This window comes from Carcharhinus amblyrhynchos, chromosome 8, assembly GCF_965287045.1.
Source record: "Carcharhinus amblyrhynchos chromosome 8, sCarAmb.v2.hapA, whole genome shotgun sequence".
NCBI lineage: Eukaryota > Metazoa > Chordata > Chondrichthyes > Carcharhiniformes > Carcharhinidae > Carcharhinus > Carcharhinus amblyrhynchos.
The window spans coordinates 39,721,923-39,744,639 of NC_137331.1; the positions used below are offsets into that span (position 1 = coordinate 39,721,923).

The 22,717-nt window shown below is 43.3% G+C and overlaps 1 protein-coding gene across 1 annotated transcript in view; it reads right to left on the reverse strand.

The window, feature by feature from the left end:
• Nucleotides 1–609: 609 nt before the first annotated feature.
• Nucleotides 610–22,717, reverse strand: part of tshz1 (teashirt zinc finger homeobox 1) — a 247,031-nt gene continuing 224,923 nt past the window's right edge. The window contains exon 3 of the mRNA XM_080193915.1: nucleotides 610–1,324. The gene's annotated coding sequence lies outside the window, so the exon portion shown is untranslated. The remainder of the gene's footprint in view (nucleotides 1,325–22,717) is intronic.

Genomic DNA, 22,717 nt, shown 5'->3' on the forward strand with positions numbered 1-22,717 from the left:
CCTCACTGGAGAAGACAGAACAGCAAGTTTTGTCCAGTTGGTCTGATATAACAACGTCCCCCATCTCAAGAAGTTGTCTTGGTGACGTGTAGGAGTCTTAATCCACCATCCATAGCGCTAGGGTGTTTATTTCTCAAGATGATGAAGGAGCGGCGCTCCAAAGCTCGTGATTCCAAATAAACCTGTTGGACTTTAACCTGGTGTCATGAGACTTCTTACCGTGCCCACCCCAGTCCAACACCGGCATCTCCACATCATATTTCTAAAGAATCAACGCTACACAGTGTGGTGTAAGACTGGCTACAGCCATGCTATTGGACCAGTACCTGTCCCAAGCAATGAAAAATGACAGCCCCTCCCATATCATTTTGCAGATGGTCCCTTGTACACAATAGCCTGTGTGTGAGTGTGTGCGTGTGTTTGTGTGTGTGTCTGTGACTGTGTGCACGTGCATGCATGTGTGTGTGTGCGTGTGTGTGTGTGCGTGCGTGCATGTGCGTGTGTGTGCATGCGTGCATGTATGTGTGTGTGCGCGTGTGTGTGCATGCGTGCGTGTATGTGTGTGTGTGCATGCGTGCATGTATGTGTGCGCGTGTGTGCGTGCGTGCGTGTATGTGCGTGTGTGTGTGCATGTCTGTATGTGTTCTTTTTGTTGCCTTTCCTTTGACAGTATTCTGAGTCCTGAGATTTGTAACCATGAAGCGAAGAGTCCAGAGCCTGCAGGGGCTGCGGACGGCGTTCTCCTTCCCTCCCTTGCTTGTTAGTCGGTGATCAAATTAGCAAGTTGCTTCTGTAGCTCATAAAATATTTGCACGCCCATGCAGCAGAACGTGCTTGCTGCCCAGCAATGAATGTGTCGGCTAGGTGGCCCCTCAAGTGAAAAAAGAAGAAATCTTCATGGGGGGGTGGGGGGAATGAAGATCTTCCTCTCTTTCGAACTGCCACTCTCCTCCTCCACCCCCCCTTCTGCTTCTTTCATGGTGAAAGATCCATCAAATTAACACATCAGTGTACTTGGATGTAATCTCCAGGGTTCAGAGCAGTGCCTTCTATCTGCTCAGACAAGAGGCTAGCATGATTGATCAGTGCAAACCTAATAGTATCAATATGAATCTAACTAAAAATCAATATTTCATTACCAAATTGTTAGTGAGAATGAAGAGCAACTGCCGGAGTCGGAGCGTTCTCTAGGGTGGGAGCATATGGAGTTCAATGTGACAAAAAGAGTGATGCATGACTAGGGGCCGAACAGAGGACATCAGGAGGACAGGCCCACAATTGTGGGCACAATCTCAGAATGGCTCTTCTCGCTTCTTCTCTCTCTCTGCAAAAATACAAGGAGAAAAACATCATCAGCGGAAACCTCTCACACAAAAGAACTGCACAGATCACAAAGAAGGAATAAATAATCTCTTCCTTGCCTGCCCAAAGTGCGTGCGTGTGTATTTTTTTTGTGGTTTAAACTGCGCAAGGCAGTTCCCGGGTGTGGGTATTAAAAAAGCAAGAATGAATCGCACAATTTCTGTCCGAATTAAATACCGATAATTTGACATCATGTACTGTGCATTTCCTGAGGACATTTATATTACTGCAGTCACACACTTACCTAGCTAAGGATAAGAGTGCATTTTTTTTTATACTGCTGGGCACAATATGTCTGGAGGATTAGGCTACAAGGGCATTTAAGTTATGGTACAGCTATACAAGACAGGTATATGAAGTTAGGTCACAGATCAGCTATGATTTTGTTGAATGATAGAACAAGCTTGAGGCTTCCTCCTCTTTCTGTATATTTCATGGGCAGTGTAATACAAATTGCCAGCTGTCACTTCACATGCACACAAAGCAATCAGTTTGCGTAAGAGCACCATTTTTAAAGGGTTATTTTCTTCCCTTGTTACCTCTCCCCGTGCCGAGCACCACTCCCTAGCCAAAGTAGCAATTTGCTCTTCAATCGCTATCAATCCTACTGGTCTCTGAGCTGCTAAGTGACGGACGACAGCATCACTCCCAATCCTCCCTTCACCCTCTCGGTTCTGCTCAACAAATGTCAGCCACACCTCTGTGGGCTGTTCTCTTGGGTGGATTTCTCCCCTCCCGCCTGCCATAGGAATCTTAGTGGGTGGGACAAGGACTATGCAAAAGTCTCGGGGAGGGGATTTTTTTGACCTTGGGGCAAACGTGGCCAAAAATTCCCACCCTTCGTCATATAATCATAGAATCCCTACAGTGCAGAAGGAGGCCATTTGGCCTATCGCGTCTGTACCGATCACAATCCCACCCAGTCTCTATTCCTGCAACCCCACACATTTACCCTGCTAATCCCCCTGACACTACAAAGAATTTAACATGGCCAATCAACCTAACCCACACATCTTTGGACCGTCTTTGAGTCTCAGTCCAGAGATTTGGACACAAAACATAGTGTGAGACTGAAAGAGTGCTGCATTGTTGGAAGTACCTTCAACCGAGGAGATATTGAACCAAGCGCCCATTTCCTGATCAATATTAGTTTTGTATGCGAGCTTGCTGTGTGAAAATTGGCTGCCATGTTTCCTGAGTTTTTCCAGTGGCAACATTTCAATGGCTCCCCCCCTCCACCATCTTTATTTTTTTTATTCCTCCGGGGACATGGACATCATTGGCTGGGCCAGCATTTATTGCCCATCCTTAGTTTCCCTTGAACTGAGTGGCTTGTTAGGTAATTTCAGAGGGCATTTGAGTGCCAACAGCGTTACTGTGGCTCTGGAGTCACATATAGGCCAGACCAGGTAAGGATGGCAGATTAATGCCCCTAAAGGACATTAGTGAACCAGATGGGTTTTCCCGACAATCGAAAACGGTTTCATGGTCATCAGAAGATTTTTAAGTCTAGTTTTTTTTATTTAATTCAAATTCCACCAGCTGCCGTGGCGGGATTCAAACCCATTACCAGCATTTCTTGCCTACCCTTAATCGCTTGTGAACTGAGCAGTTTGGAACAAAGAACATTACAGCAGAGGAACAGGCCTTTCAGCCCTCCAAGCCTGCGCCGACCATGCGCCTGACTTAAATCCTCTATCCTTCCACAGACCATAACCCTTTATTCCCATCTCATCCAAGTATTTGTCAAGACGCCCCTTAAAAGTCACTACCATATCCGCTTCCACTACCTCCCCGGCAACAAGTTCCAGGCACCCATTACTCTCTGTGTAAAAAATCTGCCTTGTACATCTCCTGTAAACCTAGGCCTCACGCACCTTAAACCAATGCCTCCTGAGTAATTGACTCTTCCACCCTGGGAAAAAGCTTTTGACTATCCACTCTGTCCATGCCTCTCATTATCTTGTAGACTTCTATCAGGTCTCCCCTCAACCTCCATCGCTCCAGTGAGAACAAATCAAGTTTCTCCAATATTTCCTCATAGTTAATGCCCTCCATACCAGGCAACATCCTGGTAAATCTTTTCTGCACCGTCTCCAAATTCTCCACATCCTTCTGGTAATGTGGTGACCAGAATTGAACAGTATATTCCAAGTGCAGACTAACTAAGGTTCTATAAAGCTGCCAAACACTTGCCAATTTTTAAACTCAATACCCCGACCCACAAAGGCAAGCATGCCATATACCTTGACTATCCTCTCTACCTGCATTGCCACTTTCAGTGACTTGTGTACCTGTACACCCAGATCCCTTTGCCTATCAATGCTCTGAAAGGTCCTGCCATTTACTGTATATTTCCTATCTTATTAGGTCTTCCAAAATGCATTACCTTACTAGCCTATTGCAGAGTCTGTGGAGGTCTGGAGACATATAGGCCAGCCAGACTATGGATTTCCTTCCCTAAATATGGGTAGGCTCTTTACCACAGTCTGATAGTTTCATCGTCACTATTACCAAGGCTGGCTTTTCAATATTCCAGATTTAATAACGGAATATGAACCAATGCTGGGAATTGAACCCATAACATTAAACTGGGCCTCTGAATTACTAGGCAAGTGTCATAGGGTGGTACAATGGCAGTGGTTAGCACTGTTGCCTCACAGTGCCAGGGAACTGGGTTCAATTCCTGGCTTGGGTCACTGCCTGAGGGGAGTTAGGGTTCGGGTTAGGGTTAGGTGTCTACATGGGTTTCCTCTGGATGCTCTGGTTTCCTCTCACAGTCCAAAGATGTGGGGGTTAGGTTGACTGGCCATGTTAAATCACCCCTTAGTGTCAGGGGGACTAGCAGGGTAAATAAGTTGTTCTGGGGACCCAGGTTCGAATCCTGCCGCAGCAGATGGTGGAATTTGAATTCAATAAAAAATATCTGGAATGAAGAATCTACTGATGACCATGAAACCATTTTTGGAAAAGCCCGTCTGGCTCACTAATGTCCTTTAAGGAAGGAAATCTGCCATCCTTACCTGGTCTGGCCTACATGTGGTTCCAGAGCCACAGCAACGTGGTTGATTCTCAAATGCCCTCTGAAATGGCCTAGCAAGCCATTCAGTTCAACGGTAACTAGGATGGGCAATAAACACTGACCAGCCAGCAATGTGCAAGTCCCACAAATGAATAAAAAATAAATTAAATAATTGGATTACGGGGATAGTGTCTGGGTGGGATCGTGGTCTGTGCAGATTCAGTGGGCCGAATGGCCTTCTTCTGCACTGTAGGGGTTCTATGATTCCACAATAGCCACAACACTAGTGCCTTCCCTTTGGTGCAAAAATATTTTGAAACATCCTGAGGTTGTGGAAGGTGCTACAGAAATGCAGGTCCTTAATGCCTCCCCTCATCATCTGCAAATGGGAACACTGAGAGTGAAGGGTCAGCAGTTGCACGCTCACATCCCAACATGTTTACGGAAAACAGTGTTGGATAACCAAGGCTTCTTTGAAAGAAGGCTCATGTTAAACATCCTACAGGAACGTACAGAACAAACACAAAAACTGCAGTTAATTTTTCACAGCAATCTACAGCACATTTTGGGTCATTTTTAGTTAATTCTACATCAACCAACCCATCAACTTTATCTACTCCAGTTGATAGATGAGAGGTCACATTGGTAACCAAATTACTGGTAATAATCCTTGAATTACAATGAAATTATTTCAGATATCCATATCAAAGTGGAGCATATTATAATTTTTGTCCCCCAAGAATACAATAATTGTTAAACACTAGCAAAACTGCAATATCCCCTTAATATTTTTAATGGGGTACTGCATTGGCAAAAGGTAAACGGTATTTGACAAATTCTTTGCTCTTATTAGTTAAAATTGCAATGAGCAAATTGGATCAAATTACTAGTCGTGTTTTAAGGATTTCATGTTGTTTCAGCATGATATCCTTTAGGATAATCATAGAATAGAATCCCTACAGTGCAGAAAGAGGCCATTTGGCCTATTGAGTCTGCACCAACTCTCTGACAGAACAACTTATCCAGGCCCTCTTCCCTGCCCTATGCCTGTAACCGAACACATTTAGCGTGGCCAATCCACCTCACCTGGACATCTTTGGACACTAAGGGGCAATCTAGCATTATCGATCCACCTAATCTGCACACCTTTGGACTGAAGGAGGAAACCCATGCAGCCACAGGGAGAACATGCAAACTCCACACAGACAGTCACCCGGGCAGGAATTGAACCCGGGTCCCTGGCATTGTGAGGCAGCAGTGCTAACCACTGTGCCATCATGCCAAGGATTTGACTGGTGTTTGCACTGAATTTAAAATATCCAAAGACACCCTCTCGTAGGAGAGCAGGGGTGTACTCCCCAGCATCCTGAAGGCAATATTCTACACCCCAATCATAAGAACTGAACAATTTATCCATTGCCATATTGCTGTTTGTGGGATCTTGCTGTGTGCAAGTTGGCTGCCGATCTTCCTGCCCTTCCCTCTGGCAGGATTTTCCTGCCCTTCCCACTCACTCCCCACAGTGGATTCCCCAGTGGATGGATGGGTGAGCCACACAAAATGGCATAAACATCAGCAGGACTGGAAGATCCCACCAATGGCCAATGGCGATCCACTTCCACTGCCGGAAACTACACCACGGAATGGGTGAGAGGATGGAAATCCCAGCCACCCTTCGTGTTTCCTGCATTTCTACAACGTCTCTATTCCAAGATCAAAAGCACTTTGAAACATCTTGGAGCGTCCTACAATCATGCAAGATGCTAAACATGAGGATGTCTTTCACACTCTCCAGCTCTCACTCTCCTTGGTCACTCCATTTTCATCCAATCTCATTCTCCAAAACAGAACGCAGGTGAGAGAGGTGACGATTTTGCCAGGGAAACAATGATCCATAGCAGCACCATGGAAAAACAGAGTGGGGTAAAGAGGATTGATGGGGAATGGTTTAAGGAGAGAGAGAGAGAGAGCGATGGTGTGCTTCAATAAGAGAGGAGGGGCAAACACCTGGAGAGAAGAGATTTAACATGGTTAGTGATTATGTGCCCAAGGCACGGTGACACAATGGTTAGCATTGCTGCCTCATAGCGCCAGGGACCCAGGTTCGATTCTGGTCTCAGGTTACTGTCTGTGTGGAATTTGCACATTCTCCCCATGTCTGCATGGGTTTCCTCTGGATGTTCCAGTTTCCTCCCACAGTCCAAAGATGTGTAAGTTAGGTGGATTAGCCATGGCAAATGTGTGGGGTTACAGGGATAGGGTTGGGTCGTAGAGCTGGGTCATGGGCCTGGGTAAGATACTCTGTCAGAGAGTCAGTGCAGATTTAATCAGCTGAATGGCCTTCTTTTGCGCAGTAAGGATTCTATATTCTATGGAAAGCTCAAGTGGTCACAATCTGGGATCAGAGTGGATTCAGGACAGGATTCATTGGAATCAAAGCTGCATGGGGCCTGGGGAAGTGTGTGCAAGAGGATGGCATCAAGGCGGGATATTAACAATGTTGGAGCATGGAACTAGTTTTGAAGAAGGGCAGAGAGGAGCGTACGACAGACTGGGGAGGCTGGGCATCACCAAGGAAGAGACAGCCAAAGGTTTTGACTTTGAAAACAAGTACGTTCAAGATAGCCACCTATTCTGAGAGAGTGGTGGATGGTGGGAAGAGCAGGATATAGATTGTGGAGAGGGTTTGGAGTGGGGACTATGATGGATTTTGCTAAAGGTAGTTAAGTCAAAGGAGAGATTAGGATTGCTTTTGCACTTCAGAATGACTTCAGATTGTCCAAGAACCTGGTTTTTTTAAACCTCATTATACCTATAAAAATATACTGGAGAGTGAAATATTCATTTCATTCACGGAATCACAGCATCATAGAAGTTTACAGTGCAGAAAGAGGCCATTCAGCCCATCAAGCTTGCACCAACAACAATTCACCCAGGCCCTTTCTCCGTAACCCCTCCTATTTACCTTGCTAATCCCCTGACACAAAGATTAATTTAGCATGGCCAATCTACCCGCACATCTTTGGACAATTCTACAGGCATTAGGAGTCCTGTATAATTTATTACAGAGGATTACAGCACATGAGTAAAAAAGAGTTACTACAATAATATAGAGCTTTGGTGAGACCATGTTTGGGGTGGATTTTATGCTTGTTATTGGAATAAGAGAAGCAGAAGGGAAAGTGCCCGTGCCCAAGTCAAATCAAGCATCGACTGGCCATTTAGCAGCTGGCTGGCAGGAGTGCTGGCCAATCAGCATGACACAAGGGACTCCAGGTCAAATTGAGGGTCTAGTGTGGGGTGTCCAGCTGGCGAGGGGTTAGGCCCTGAAGCAGAAATTGATCTTGACCACTGCCATGCCCCACCACTCTACCCTTCATCGTTCTGTCAGCCAAATGCTGCCACATTCAGCAGCAGACACTGAATGTAGCCCAATCCATCACCAAAACCAGCCTCCCATCCACTTACTCTGTCTACACTTCCTGCTGCCTCGGAAAAGCAGGCAGCATAATCAAGGACACCACCCACCTCAGACAAACTCTCTCCCACCTTCTTCCATCGGAAAAAGACACAAAAGTCTGAGGTCACGTACCAACTGACTCAAGAACAGCTTCTTCACTGCTGCCATTAGGCTTTTGAATTGACCTACCTTGCACTGAGTTGATCTTTCTCTACACCCTAGCTATGACTGTAACGCTACAGTCTACACCTTTTCCTTTCCTTCTCTATGAATGGTATGCTTTGTCTGCATAGCACGCAAGAAACAATACTTTTCACTGCATGTTAATATATGTGACAATAATAAATCAAATTAAATCAAATCAAAATCACTGCTGCCACGTGCACCCATGGTTCCATTTGCAGACCTTTCCAAGCACAGCTCCCCACCCTCGAGTATCTGCCAGAACTCATTCCCAACCTCATTCCCATGCAACTTCTGTGAAGTAGAGTGGGCAACGAGAAACTGTAATCTATTAGTTTCATGACAAACTTAATATCTTGCCAACTGACTCTTCAGTGAAGGCAGGCGGGCTCCCGATTTGGGGACCTGCTCAACTCAAACATGGTCCAGGTTCTCTGGAATGCCATCACATTGCCAACCCAACATCAGAAGGACATATTTGACAAAAACTGGGGAGGAGGAGGATGCCCAGCCTGCCTCTGTAAAACCCAGTCCCGGAATACTGTGTACAATTTTGGTCTGCTTATCGAAGAACAGATACACTTGCCTCAGACAGAGTTTACTAGAATCATTCTGAGGACAAAGGATTGTCCTAGAAGGAGAAATAGCCTTATATTTATAGAAATGAGTGGTGATCCCATTGAATTGCATCAAATTCTCAAGGGTCTTGAGAAGGGAGATGCTTGGAAAATGCTTCATTTGGCTGGGGATTTTGGAGCTACGGACAGAATCTAGGACCTAAGGCTTCAACCATCTAGGGCTGAGACGAGGAAATATTTCTTCACTTTCCCTTCTGGACCTTTGGAATTTTCTATCCCAGAGAGCTGGGTCAATCACCAAGTCTGTTGAAAAGAGAGATTGATAGATTTTTGGTTAATAAGGAAATTGTGGGTATGAAAAGGATACAAGAAGATGGAATTGAGCAGTGCCAGATGACCCATAATATTCTTATAGGTTCAAAGGGTGGTAGGGCTTCTTCCTAATACTGGTGCTCTGTGAAAAGTATTGTAATGGATTTAGTCAGGCCCACAATGTGGATCACTTAGAATACAAGCTCCCAGATTAAGGCAGTAATGGCTTAAAGTTTAACGTTTATGTATTAGTGTCACAAGTAGGCTTACATTAACACTGCAATGAAGTTACTGTGAAAATCTCCAAGTCTCCACACACTGCCACATGTTCGGGTACACTGAGGGAGAATTTAGCATGGCCAATATACGTAACCAGCACACCTTTCAGACTGTGAGATGGCACCAGAGCACCTTGAGGAAACCATGCAGGCACAAGGAGAACAGGCAGACTCCACACAGACAGTGACCCAAGCGTGGAATCGAACCCAGGTCCATGGCGCTGTGAGGCAGCAGTGCTAACCACTGTGCCACCATCTTGTCCATGGGAGAAATGCATGTGTATTTAATGCAGAGTGTCAAGATAGCTGGTATTCTGGGTTTATACTCTGTAGGAGGAAGTACCTGTCTGAGTGTTGCCTGCCATGTAAATAAATCTAAATTTGGTGAAGGGACACAGGCCTCAGAGGAGTTATTTCAAGTATGAATAATGCAAAAAAGGTATAGGAAATATACTTGTATTTAAAACTAACACACGCTCAACATGTTGAGCTAAAGGAATCCCATTAAAATAAACATTTTTACCTTAATTTTGAATGTCACAAAATATTAAAGTTCATTGAAAATTAATAATCATTATTATGTCATTATGGCTCAGGCATTAATGCATCGCACTGTGTTTTAGCAATTGAAAGTACAGGGCAGTAAATATCACATTAATCCTCATGTCCACTACAACACAAGCAGGGCAGTTTGATTGCCAAATATTGAAAATGCAGAATAATCATCAGTAATAACCCTTTTTTTCAGGGTTTTGTTCTCCAGGGAGTATAAAGTATACATTGTGCTCATGTAAACTTATTTCAGCATCATTTTAATGTAGTCATTAATGCATTTAGCACCAGCCCATTACCAGTACACCACACCAGGGAATTAAATCCCACCTAAACGATCTTGTCAACTATGCTGTCTCAAATAAATCCAGAAAAATAGACTGGGTCCATCAGAAACATATAAAACCAAGATTCGCAAGTATTCAGCACTCGCAGTCACAACCAAGACTGCTCTTACAAAACCCAGTAGCAAATAAAAAACAGATTACTTCAGTCGAAGCAAAGATAACTTTCTCTTTAAAGCTTTAATCAGGCCCACAATGTGGACCACTTAGAATATGAGCTACCAGATTAAGGCAGTAATGGCTTAAAGTTTAAATTTTATTTATTAATATCACAAGTAGGCTTACATTAACACAGCAATGAAGTTACTGTGAATATCCCCGAATCATCATACTTTGGTATCTGTTTAGGTAGACTATAGGAGAGTTTAGCATAGTCAATGCACCTAACCAGCATGTCTTTTGGACTGTGGGAGGAAACCGGAGCGCCCAGAGGAAATCCACGCAGACACAGACACAGAATGTACAAACTCCACACAGTCACCCAATGCTGGAATTGAGCTCAGGACCCTGAGTGCTATGAGGCAGAAGTGCTAACCACAGTGCCATTGTATTCTGGTGCAGATTTTAACTAGAATGCCACAAGGGTTGATAGACTTTGGCCATATGTGGAGACTGGAGAAGTTGGCATCATTTTCTTTAGAACATAGAAGGTTAAGGGGAGATTGAAGGGAAGCATTCAAAGTGCCGAGGGGATTTGATGGGGAAATTAAATGGCTAAAACTGGAATGGAAGCCAGTGTTTAAGATAACTGGCGAAAAAAAATGCAGGGAGGGGAAAATGAGCATTTTGTTTTATAAGGCGTATTGATTATTTTTCTAAACTCAATCACTATAAAATTGTGCCAAGTGAGACAGAGAAACTCATTTAATTGTGCAAAAAAATCTGTGGCATCCTGTATCAATCCCACAGCAACATGTAACAAGCCTTTGAAGGCAATTGAATTATGTTACAAGGAAGAGTTTGATCAAAATAATGTTCACAGAATCATAGAATCCTAGAATCCCTACTGTGCAGAAGGAGGCTATTTGGCCCATCAAGTCTGCACCAATCCTCCAACAGAATATCTTACGCAGGCCCTATCCATGAAACACACATATTTATCCCTCAAATCCCCTTAACTTCCACATCTTGGTACACTAAGGGACAATTTGGTGTGGCCAGTCCACCTAACCTGCGTATCTTTGGATCTCATGGTTAAGTATGCTGCCTTCTTTAAATTTAATTTGAAATTTTCATTCATTCTCAACTCTTAACACTTGGAAAAATTGTATGAGTTACATTTCAAGACATTTTTCCTTTTGGTTATACGTTAAGGCATACATTCACGTACGGTCACAGGCATTTATTTATGAGTTGATAAGTTTTGTTAACGCATGGGCAGCACGGTGACACAGTGCTGCCTCATAGTGCCAGGGACCCAGGTTCGATTCCGGCTTGGGTCACTGTCTATGTGGAGTTTGTATGTCCTCCCCATGTCTGCGTGAGTTTCCCCTAGGTGCTCCGGTTTCCTCCCACAGTCCAAAGTTGTGCAGGTTAGGTGGACGCTAAATTGTCCTTTAGTGTCAGGGGGATTAGCTAGGGTAAAGGCATTGGGGCTATGGGATAGGGCCTGGGTGAGAGTGTGGTCGGTGCAGGCTCGATGGGCTGAATGGTCTCCTTCTGCACTGTAGGGATTCTACAATTCAATGTGCCCGCTTGAGTAAAGCTTTACGCTGAGTGAAATAGGCTTTGTCTGAGATACAGCATGTGGAAGAGAGATATGAAACCATATTCCCCACCCCCAATCCCCCCTCAATCCCCCAGCATCTGTGACAATGTGGATTCAACAACAATGTGTTAATTTATAATTTTCACATTTTGTCAACTGGTTTAAAAAGCTGCCCCCACCACAACCACCACCCCACCCCCCACCCTCCCACCCAATCTGAAGAAGTCATTACTGCTAGTGAACGTCACTGCCGACATCACCATTATTACACTAACAGACAATGTTCTGTTCATTAAGAAACACACAGAACACAGAGGGATGACTTTGTAATTGAGTCAGACTAATAAGAATACATCACTTAGCTGTGTGACAAATTGCGCTTGAAACCCCAGCCCAGGAAACTCGCATTTTGTCTTAATAAATAAATTACACGCGCTATGTATTATACATAATTTGAATCCTTGAGGACTTGGGTGATATATAATGCAGAGGATCAGTCATTTATTTATCAAGACTAACTATGTATCTTCCAATGTTTGGGTGCAATGATTTGAAGCACATTGCACAGTCTGTGATTGAGAGGATGGAGGGTATTATGTTCATTTGATAGAGGCAATCACCTGAAAGTGCCCAACATTTGGCCATGTATTTAGTTGCGTTGCCCCACTTAACACACTGACAGTCAAAAGCCAGACAGACAATAATGTTATTGTAATGGGTTATGGGACAGTCACAAGAGCAATGTGCAATGCATCAGTGGATGAAAACTTTCTACCAGTCCCATACCCCTTGCTGTTATACATAATTATTGGCGCAGCTTGAAAGTACTTAGCATGGATTAACGAACATTTCAATTATAATTATATGTAAAGGTAGAGAGAGGATCCCAAAGTAAGATACACTTTGGGCATGTGACTTTCAAACCATTCCTTTCTTACAGCATCTGAAAATATGTAAACTGTTCCTTCTAATTTGCAGGGTTTTTTTTCCCTGACACTTTGGTTTACATCTTAAGTTTCCCTTTAATTAAGAAATATGTAGAGCTGTGAAAAAATGAAAATCACAAGAGCAAAAATCCCTGGTGTTTTGTGCCAACAGCAGATGTTTGTTAACAGGCTGACTATAGAGTAAACTCCATACCACTTGGGGATATAAGGGAGTGCTGACAGATTTAAGTTTGTGGGGACGAGAACTACTGAAATTCACTTGTGTAGCCTAAAGATTTCAACAGACCATGGTTCTCAAATTAATAGAACTTTAGTTTTCACCTCCAAAATATCCTGTTACAAGTCATTACTTGTCTTTCGGGTATTTTGTTTTGGTTCCAAATTCAATACTTGCCACCCAATAAAGTTCCATTAAGCAGCTGTCCGCAGTAGAACCATAGAATGCCTATGGTGCAGAGAGAGACCAACTGGCCCATCGAGTCTGCACCCACTCTCCAAAAAATCATCCCACCCAGGCCTTCCTAACCCTATGCATTTATCATGGCCAATCCATCTAATGTAAACATCTTTAGACACTAAGGGGCAATTTAGCATGGCTAATCCACCTAACGTAAACATCTTTGGACACGAAGGGGCAATTTAGGATGGCCAATCCACCTAATGTCTTTACCTGATCTTTGGACACTAAGGGGCAATTTGGCATGGCTATTCCACATAACCTGCACATCTTTGGATAGTAAGGGACAATTTCCCATAGCCAATCCACCTAACCTACCATCTTTGCACACTAAGGGGCAATTTAACATGGTCAATCCACCCAACCTGTATATCTTTGGAGACTAAGGGGCAATTTATTATAGCCAATCCACCTAAACTGCTCATCTTTGGACACTAAGGGGCAATTTGGCATGGCAAATGCATCTAACCTGCAAATGTTTGGACACTAAGGGACAATTTAGCATGGCCAATCCATCTAAACTGCACATCTTTGACAATAAGGAGCAATTTAGCATGGCCAATCCATCTAACCTGCACAACTTTGGACTGTGGGAGGAAACTGGAGCACCCAGAGGAAACCAACTCAGATACGGAGAGAACATGCAAGCTCCAAATAGCTATATTTTTAGCAAACAATACTTTTAAGAAAGTAGTGTTTAATGAAAGACCTCTTTGGGTTTAGTTAGATCAGGCTGGCCTAGTCAGCATTGCCAATAGAAATACCAGCAGAATACAGATATTAATCTGTGATGCCAACACAACTAAAACTGAAGACCATGTTGCGGTTGGACCCAAGTTTTGAGTTTTTCCAAACTGAAAGTAGAGTAATGTCCACATTAGTTGATTTTTTTGTCTATCCTCCCATATCACATCCTCCATGCTAACGACTGCTTACAAAGAAGGTTGTGGATATTCAAATTGGCAGTAAACACTTTGAGGAGAAAGTGTATACAAGCATGCAAATGCCACTGTTAACTGAGGAGCCCCCTTTAACTGTGAGGCCCCTACACCAGCAGTGTGGCCAAGTGGCAATGCCACTGTACTAGCAATCCAGAAGTTTGTGCTCTGGGGACATGCGCTCAAATCCCACCATGGTTGCTGGTGGAATTTAAAATTCAATGAATAAATAGAGTCATGGAGGTTTACAGCATCGAAATAGGCCCTTTGGCCCAACTTATCCATGCTGTCCTTTTTTTAACCACTAAGTTATTCCCAATTGCCCACATTTGGCCCATATCCCTCTATATCCATCTTACCCATGTAACTGTCTAAATGCTTTTTTAAGAAAACAAAATTGTACCTGCCTCTAATACTACCTCTGGCAGCTTGTTCCAGACACTCATCATCCGCTGTGTGAAAAAATTGCCCCTTTGGACCCTTTTGTTTCTCTCCCCTTTCACCTTAAGCCAGGGTCCTCCATGATGTGGAGATGCCAGCATTGGACTTGCCTGATGAAGGAATAGCACTCCAAAAGCTCGTGCTACCAAATAAACCTGTTAGACTTTAACCTGGTGTTGTGAGACTTCTTACTATGCCCACTACTTTTAGGGAAAAGATGTTGACTATCTAGCTGAAATATGCCCCTCATTATTTTATAGGATCTCTATAAGATCACCCTTAAGTCTCCTATGCTCCAGGGGAAAAAGTCACAGTCTTTCCAGGATAAAAGCAAATTACTGCAGATACTGGAATCTGAAACCATAAGAGAAAATGCTGGAAAATCTCAGCAGGTTGCTGCCAGACCTGCTGAGATTTTCCAGCATTTTCTCTTTTGGTCCCAGTCTATCCAGCCTCTCCTTATAACTCAAACCATCAAGTCCCGATAGCATTCGAGTAATCTAGGAATCTGGAATATAAATCCATTACAATAACATTATTGTCTGTCTGGCTTTGATTGGGGAAATGTAACTGAATTCACAACTAAATGTTGTTCTTTCAAATGAACGTGATATCCTCCATTCTCTCAGTCACAGATAGCCATGAAAAATCTGCTATCCTTTACCCGATCTGGCCTACATATGATTCCAGACACACAGCAACTTGTTGACTCTCAACTGCCCTCTGAGTTGTTCAGCTCAAGGGCAATTAGGGATGGGCAACAACAAATGCAGGCTTTGCTTGCAATGCCCACATCTGATGGAAAAAAGAATGACAATACTTTTAATGGAAGTGACATAAATATGTGCCTGAGATACATTTATAAATGCACATATTCTGTAATCCTATCAAGTGGCTAACTTTCTTTAGTTGTCCAAAGTTTAATGCATTATTTAGCTTTAAACACAGATTCATAACCGTAGACCCTACAGTGCAGAAAGAGGCCATTCAGCCCATTGAGTCTGCATTGACTCTCCAAAAGAACAATGCTACGATTTTAAAATTCTGATCTTTGTTTTCAAATCCTTTCAAGACCTTTTCCTGTCCATAACGTCACCTAGCCCCATAGCCCTCACTTTTCCATTTCCAGCCTCCATTTCCATGGACAGGATGGAGGCACAGAGATTAGAACTGCTGCCTCACAGTGCCAGGGATCTGGGTTCAATTCCAGCCTTGGGTGACTGTCCGTATGGAGTTTGCACATTCTCCCCATGTCCACCTAGATTTCCTCCAGTGCTCTGGTTTCCTCCCAGAGATGTGCAGTTTAGGTGGATAGTAAAAATTGTCTTTTGGTATCCCAAGATTAGGTTAAATGGATTAGCTATGGTAAATGCATGGGGTTACAGGATGGGGCAGGGGAGAGGACCTGAAAGATACTCTTTCAGAGAGTCAGTGCTGACTTGATGGGCCAAATGGCTTCCTTCTGCACTAAAGAGATCCTATGATAAAACTGTCTTGAACAGTCCTGATTTTAATACCGCCACCAGTTGCCTAGGCATTAAGCTCTGCAACTCTTCCCTTAATCTCTCCACCTCCCTACCTCTCTCACTTCCTTTAAGCTTTTAATCATCTGCCCTGATATCCTTTTGTGTGGTTTGGTGTCAAATTTTAATAACACCGCCGTGAGACACCTCAGGATGCATTGCAACATTGAAGAGGCAGTGGTACAGTGGGATTGTTGCAGAGCTAATAATCCAGAGACTCATGGCTATGCTCGGGGTGCCTGGACTCAAATCCCACCATGGCAAGTGGTTGAATTTAAATTCAATAAAACATCTGGAATTAACAGTCTAATGATGGCCATAGTTTGTGGTTAAAGGCCATCTGGTTCACCTGCTGTCTTTACCTGATCTGGCCTACATGTGACTCCAGGCCCATGGCAAGGTGGTTGACTCTTAAATGGTCCTGTAAGCCATTCACTTGTATCCAACCATTACAAAGAAAACACAGCAGTTCAAGAACATACAAATTAGGAGTAGGCCATTCGGCCCATTCAGCCTGTCTCGCCATCCAATAAGACCATGCTGATTTGATGTAAACTCGACCCCACATTCTTGCCTACTCCTGATAATCTTTCATCGACACCTCCCAAGAATCTATCTAGCTCTGCCTTAAAAATATTCAAAGATTCTCCTTTCACCATCTGTTGGGTAGAGAGTCCCAAAGGGAGATCACCACCAACCTTCTCAAGGGGCAACTTGGGATGGGCAATAAGTGTTGGACTAGCAAATGATGACCACATCCTGTAAATGAAGTTGAAGAAACAGAAATGCAAATTGTTGTTGTTGTGGACAGTTTAATGTTTATTGATTGACAGAATAGAAGATGTCCTGAAATGGACTGAAGAAATTGCATTTAAATCTCCAAGACATTCCAAAGCACTGCAGTACTTGTATTGACAAGAATTAGTGAGTGTAGTCACGATTGTAAATGTAAAGGGAGCAGCAACCAGTTTGACAGCAAGGTCCCAAAATGTGATAATGAGTGTGGGGTGGCACAGTGGTTAGCACTGTTTCCTCCCACACTCCTAAGATGTGTGGGTTAGGTTGATTGGCTATGGTAAATTGTCCATTAGTGTCACAAGACCTGCCTCTTTTCAATTGCAACCCGATCGTACTGCTATACATTCAAAATTGCTAATTCCACCCATCATTACTAAGTTCAATGATTCTTTACTCTGTTTCAAAGATAGCCGAAAGGACCTAACAGTTCTCGCTGTGGGAGCCACCCACCGTCATTGTGCAGAGGGCTGAGGGAGAAAAATGAGACTCTGCAACATTTGCAAACCGAATTTGGAACGCATTACACAAATCACATCGCACAGAGTGGGCTGGATAAACATTTGCCTCTGACCAATGTTGGCAATCAACTTGGGTAGGCATCGGGGGAAGGAAGAAAGCAGGCAGTTGCTTCACATCTTGAATAAAAAAGCCACTTCGTGAGGTAGGCTGCAGCACATTTAGCAAGTCGTAACGCAGATAGGCTCCATAACAGTGGGAATATTGCAGAATGATCGCCCCAGCAATCACAATGTTTGCAGCGGTAGGCCACTGTGAAAATGCAGCAGCTCATTTCATACTGCAGACATTTATATATTCACTTTACAGGTCTATTTACCACAGTGCCATCTCTTGCAACCCTGCTGTGCAAGACCAAAAACTGCCTGTAGAAACAGAGGTGGGAAAGACAGGGTCAAACCTATTGCAGCCTTCTGGAATTGTCTCATACTACCTCTTGGAGGAATTGAAGTTCAGTTAAATCATGGATTTTCAGAAGTATTCCAGTGTGCAATACAAATGCCCCAATTGCTGATTGAAATATAAATGAATATAATGTATATATGCACTGTTACTCGATAGCATGAAAAAACAGAAGGAATTAGCCAAGATGCTGCATTAGCTTGTTTTCATGCTGCACTGGGAGACTCTTTCAGTCACGTTAACTCTCTCAATACTGAATGTTTTCTCACATTTACAAGGGATTCTTCTTTCTGTCATTTCACCTCCTCACTAAAAGACATTCATCAATCATCAAAGGCTGGGAAGTTAGGAGTCACAGAATCCCCACAGTGCAGAAGGAGGGCATTCAGCCCATCGAGTTTGCACCGCTCTGTGACAGAGCATCCCACCTAGGCTCTACCCCTGTAACCCCACAAATTTACCCTGCTAGCCCCCCTATCCTGCACATCTTGGGACACTAAAGGAAAATTTAGCATGGTCAATCCACCTCACCTGTACATCTTTGGACTGTGAGAAGAAACCGGTGCACTTGAGGGAAACCCACGCAGACATGGGGAGAATGTGCAGACTCCACACAGACAGCAACCGAAATGAACCTGTGTCCCTGGTGCTGTGAGGCAGCCGTGCTAACCACTGTGCCACTCTACAAAAATTCACCTATCTTCAAATCTACCTATCTACAAAAATATTTCAAAATGTACTTTTTTTTAGTTTATTTATTAGTCATAAGTAGGCTTACATTAAAACTGCAATGAAGTTAACTGTGAAAATCCCCTAGTCACCACACTCTGGCACCTGTTCAGGTATACTGAGGGAGAATTTAGCATGACCAATCCACCTAACCAGCACATCTTTTGGACTGTGGGAGGAAACCGGAGCACCCGGAGAAAACCCATGCAGACACAGGGAGAATGTGCAAACTCCACACAGACAGTGACCCAAACCAGGAACTGAACCTGGGTCCCTGGTGCTGTGAGGCAGCAGTGCTAACCACTGCCACCCATTCATTCCAAATTCTTACTTTCTGATATTTAATTGCAACCAAAAGTCAAATCAGGTGATTTAATGTCACAATTGTACTTTCTTACCCTGAACCATGTCTTATTTACTTATTTTACTTGTTTATTAGTGTCACAAGTAGGCTTACATTAACACTGCAGCGAAGTTACTGTGAAAATCCCTTAGTCGCCACACTCCAGCACACCAGTACACTAGGGATAATTGAGCCTATGTACCTAACCAGCCCATCTTTCGGTCAGTGGGAGGAAACCAGAACACCCGGAGGAAACTCATGCAGGCATGGGGAGAATGTGCGGACTCCACACAGACTCAAACTGGGAATCAAACCTGGGTCCCTGGAGCTGTGAGGCAACACTGCTAACGATTGTGTCACTGTGCCACCCTAATCAAATCAAAATAATTTTGATTGGATTAAGAAGCTGAAACAACGATAAGCATTGTGATAATTTTTTATCGTTATGGTGAAATTAACCTCTCAGGGCTGTTGAATGTGTTTATGGTAATTATGAAGTTAATGTGCGGTGACTAGGGGATTTTCACAGTAACTTCGTTGCAGTGTTAATGTAAGCCTACTTGTGACACTAATAAATTAACTAAACAAAAATATTTAGTTCCCGATCTGAAAAGGTAAATTAAAGTGAAGCATTTGAAGTTATTTTAGCTTCTTCTGTTTCTATCTGTGATATTATGCTACTGACATCATTGCTGTTACATGCTTGGATATTCCCTTGACTTGGTTCTCAATTTAAGGAGACACTGGGAATTAGAGAAATCCACAGCACAGAGATTGTTAGATCTTTGTGTGGCAGCTGCCATTGCTTTGCCATTGACTACAATAGTTTGGCTAATACATTTTTGCTGTACAATGCATGACAGAGGTCTCTCAGCTGGTTGCCTTATTGCCCCCACAATTGGAAGGTTGTGGGTTCAAATCCTTCTCTAGCTCTTGAACATAAGAATCAAGGCCACTACTCCAGTGTGATACCATGAATGTGCTGTAGTCTTGGAGGTACCATCTGTTAGATGACACATTAAACTGATACTCTCGGGTGATGTACACAGATCCTATTTTGAAGAACAGCCGAGGACATCTCTCTGCTGTCCTAGCCAACATTCATCCCTCAATCAAAATCAGATTACTTGGTCATTATTACACAGTGGTTTGTGGGAACTTGCCGTGCACAGATTTCTTTCCATTTTCTTAATAAAATTATTATAACTGAGTGCAGGCTAGGGATTTAAAAGAAAAGACTTGCATTTATATAGCACCTTACACAACCTCAAGGTGACACAAAGTGGTTGAGAGCCAGTTAAGTCAAAGTACAGTGAATTGTCATGTAAGAAACATGGTGGGTAATTTGTGCACAGCAAGCTCCCACAACAGCTTAGATGTTGGTTCAGGGATAAACACTGGCTAGGAAACCTGGGAGAACTGCCCTATACAGATTTCCGAAGAAGAGTAACATTGGACTCAAAACATTAACTCTGGTTCTCACTCCACAGAAGCTGCCAGGCCTGCTGAGTTATTTTTTCCCCAGCATTTTCTGTTTTTATTTCAGGCTTCCAGCGTCCATGGTATTTTGCTTTTCTCCCCCTGCCTTCCATCTGAATGTGGAACCTTTTACATCCACTTGGGAGAGCAGACAAGGCCTCAGTTTAACAGCTCATCTGAAAAATGACACCTCCGGCAGTGCAGCACTCCTTCAGTATAGCACTGGAGTGTAAACCCACATTGTAGGCTCACATTTCTGGAGTGGGGCAAATGGCCTGGACATGAATGTGGAGAGGACAATCAGTAAGATCACGTGAAAATTGGTGGTGTGGTAATTAGTGAGGAGAAAAGCCTTAGATTACAGGACAATATCGATGGGCTGGTCAGCGGGGCAAAAAAGTGGCAAATGGAATTTAACCCTTAAAAGTAAGAGGTAATGCATTTTAGGAGGATTAACAAGGCAAGGGAACTTTTTGGTTTGATTTGATTTATTATTGTCATGTATTGGTATACAGTTAAAAGTATTGTTTCTTGCACATTATACAAAGCATACCATTCATAGAGTAGAAAAGAAGAGGGTGCAGAATGTAGTATCACAGTCACAACTAGGGTGTAGAGAAAGATCAACTTAATGTGAGGTAAGTCCATTCAAAAGTCTGATGGCAGCAGGGAAGAAACTATTCTTGAGAATGTCAATACATGATTTGATGTGATTTGTTATTGTCACATGTATTGGGATATAATGAAAAGTATTGTTTCTTGCACACTGTACAGACAAAGCATACTGTTCATAGAGTTTCTGGGGAGAAGGAAAGGAAAGAGTGCAGAATATAGCGTTACAGTCATAGCTAGGGTGTAGAGAAAGATCAATTTAATATAAGGTAGGTCCATTCAAAAGTCTGATGGCAGCAGGGAAGAAGCTATTCTTGAGTTCCTCCCAAAATGCATCACCTCACACTTTTTAGGGTTAAATTCCATTTGCTGCTTTTCTGCCCAGCTGACCAGCCCATCGATATTGTCCTGTAATCTAAGGCTTTCCTCCTCGCTATTTACCACATCACCAATTTTCACGTGATCTTACTGATTGTCCTCTCCACGTTCATGTCCAGGCAATTTATCCCACTCCAGAAATGCGAGCCGACAACGTGGGTTGACACTCCAGCGCAATACTGAGGGAGTGCTGCACTGCCAGAGGTGTCAGTTTTCAGGTGTGCTGTTAAACTGAGGCCTTGTCTGCTCTCCCAAGTGGATGCAAAAGGTCCCACGTTCAGAAGGAGGGCAGGGGAGCAAAAGCAAAATACTGTGGACGCTGGAAACCTGAAATAAAAACAGAAAATGCTGAGGAAAAATAACTCAGTAGGTCTGGCAGCATCTGTGGAGTGAGAAACGGAGTTAATGTTTCGAGTTGGATACGAGGAAGTACAAAGGACCAGGGGGACATTGGTGAGCATGTCCACAAATCTCTGAAGGCAGCAGAACAGATAAGTGGTTAAGAAGGCATATGGGATACTTGTCTTTATTAGCTGAGGCATAGAATATAAGAGCGGGGAAGTTATGATGGAACTGTACATAGCACGTGTTAGGCCACAGCTAGAGTACTGTGTGCAGTTCTGCTCAGCACATTATAGGGAGGATGTGATTGCACTGGAGAAGGTGCAGAGGAGATTCACCAGGACATTGCCTGGGCTGGAAAGTTTCAGCTATGAAGAGAGACTGGTTAGACTGCGGTTGTTTTCATTAGAGCAGAGAAGACTGAGGGGTACCTGATTGAGGTGTACAAAATTATGAGAGACATAGATAGATAGGAAGAAATGTTTCCACTTGGTAGAGCGGTCAATAACCAGGGGCAAAGATTTAAGATCTGGGACAGGGGATTTAGAGGGGATTTAAGGAAAAACTTTTTCATCCAGAAGGTGGTGGGAATCTGGAACTCACTGCCTGAGAGGGTGATAGAGGTAGGAACCCTTACAATATTTAAGAAGCATTTAGATGTGCACTTAAAACACCACAGGCTACAAGGCTATGGACCAAGTGCTGAAAAATAGGATTAGCATAGATAGATAGGTGCTTGATAGCCAACATGGGTACGATGAGCTGAAGGGCCTCTTTCTGTGCTGTAAAACTCTGTGAGCCCATGGCTGTCTGACTCAGAGGCACAGAAAGAATGTGAATCAGTTTAAAATTACTCGGTCTATTTTCCTTTTTACTCTGAAATTGTTTATGGTTTTTACAGTTGCTTCATCTCCAGGTGATTTTTTTTTTCAATTTAACACATTCATTTATTCAGTTTTTTCAAATCCACAGTTTTTTGTTGAAACTTAATTCTACATTGCAGTAATATCCTT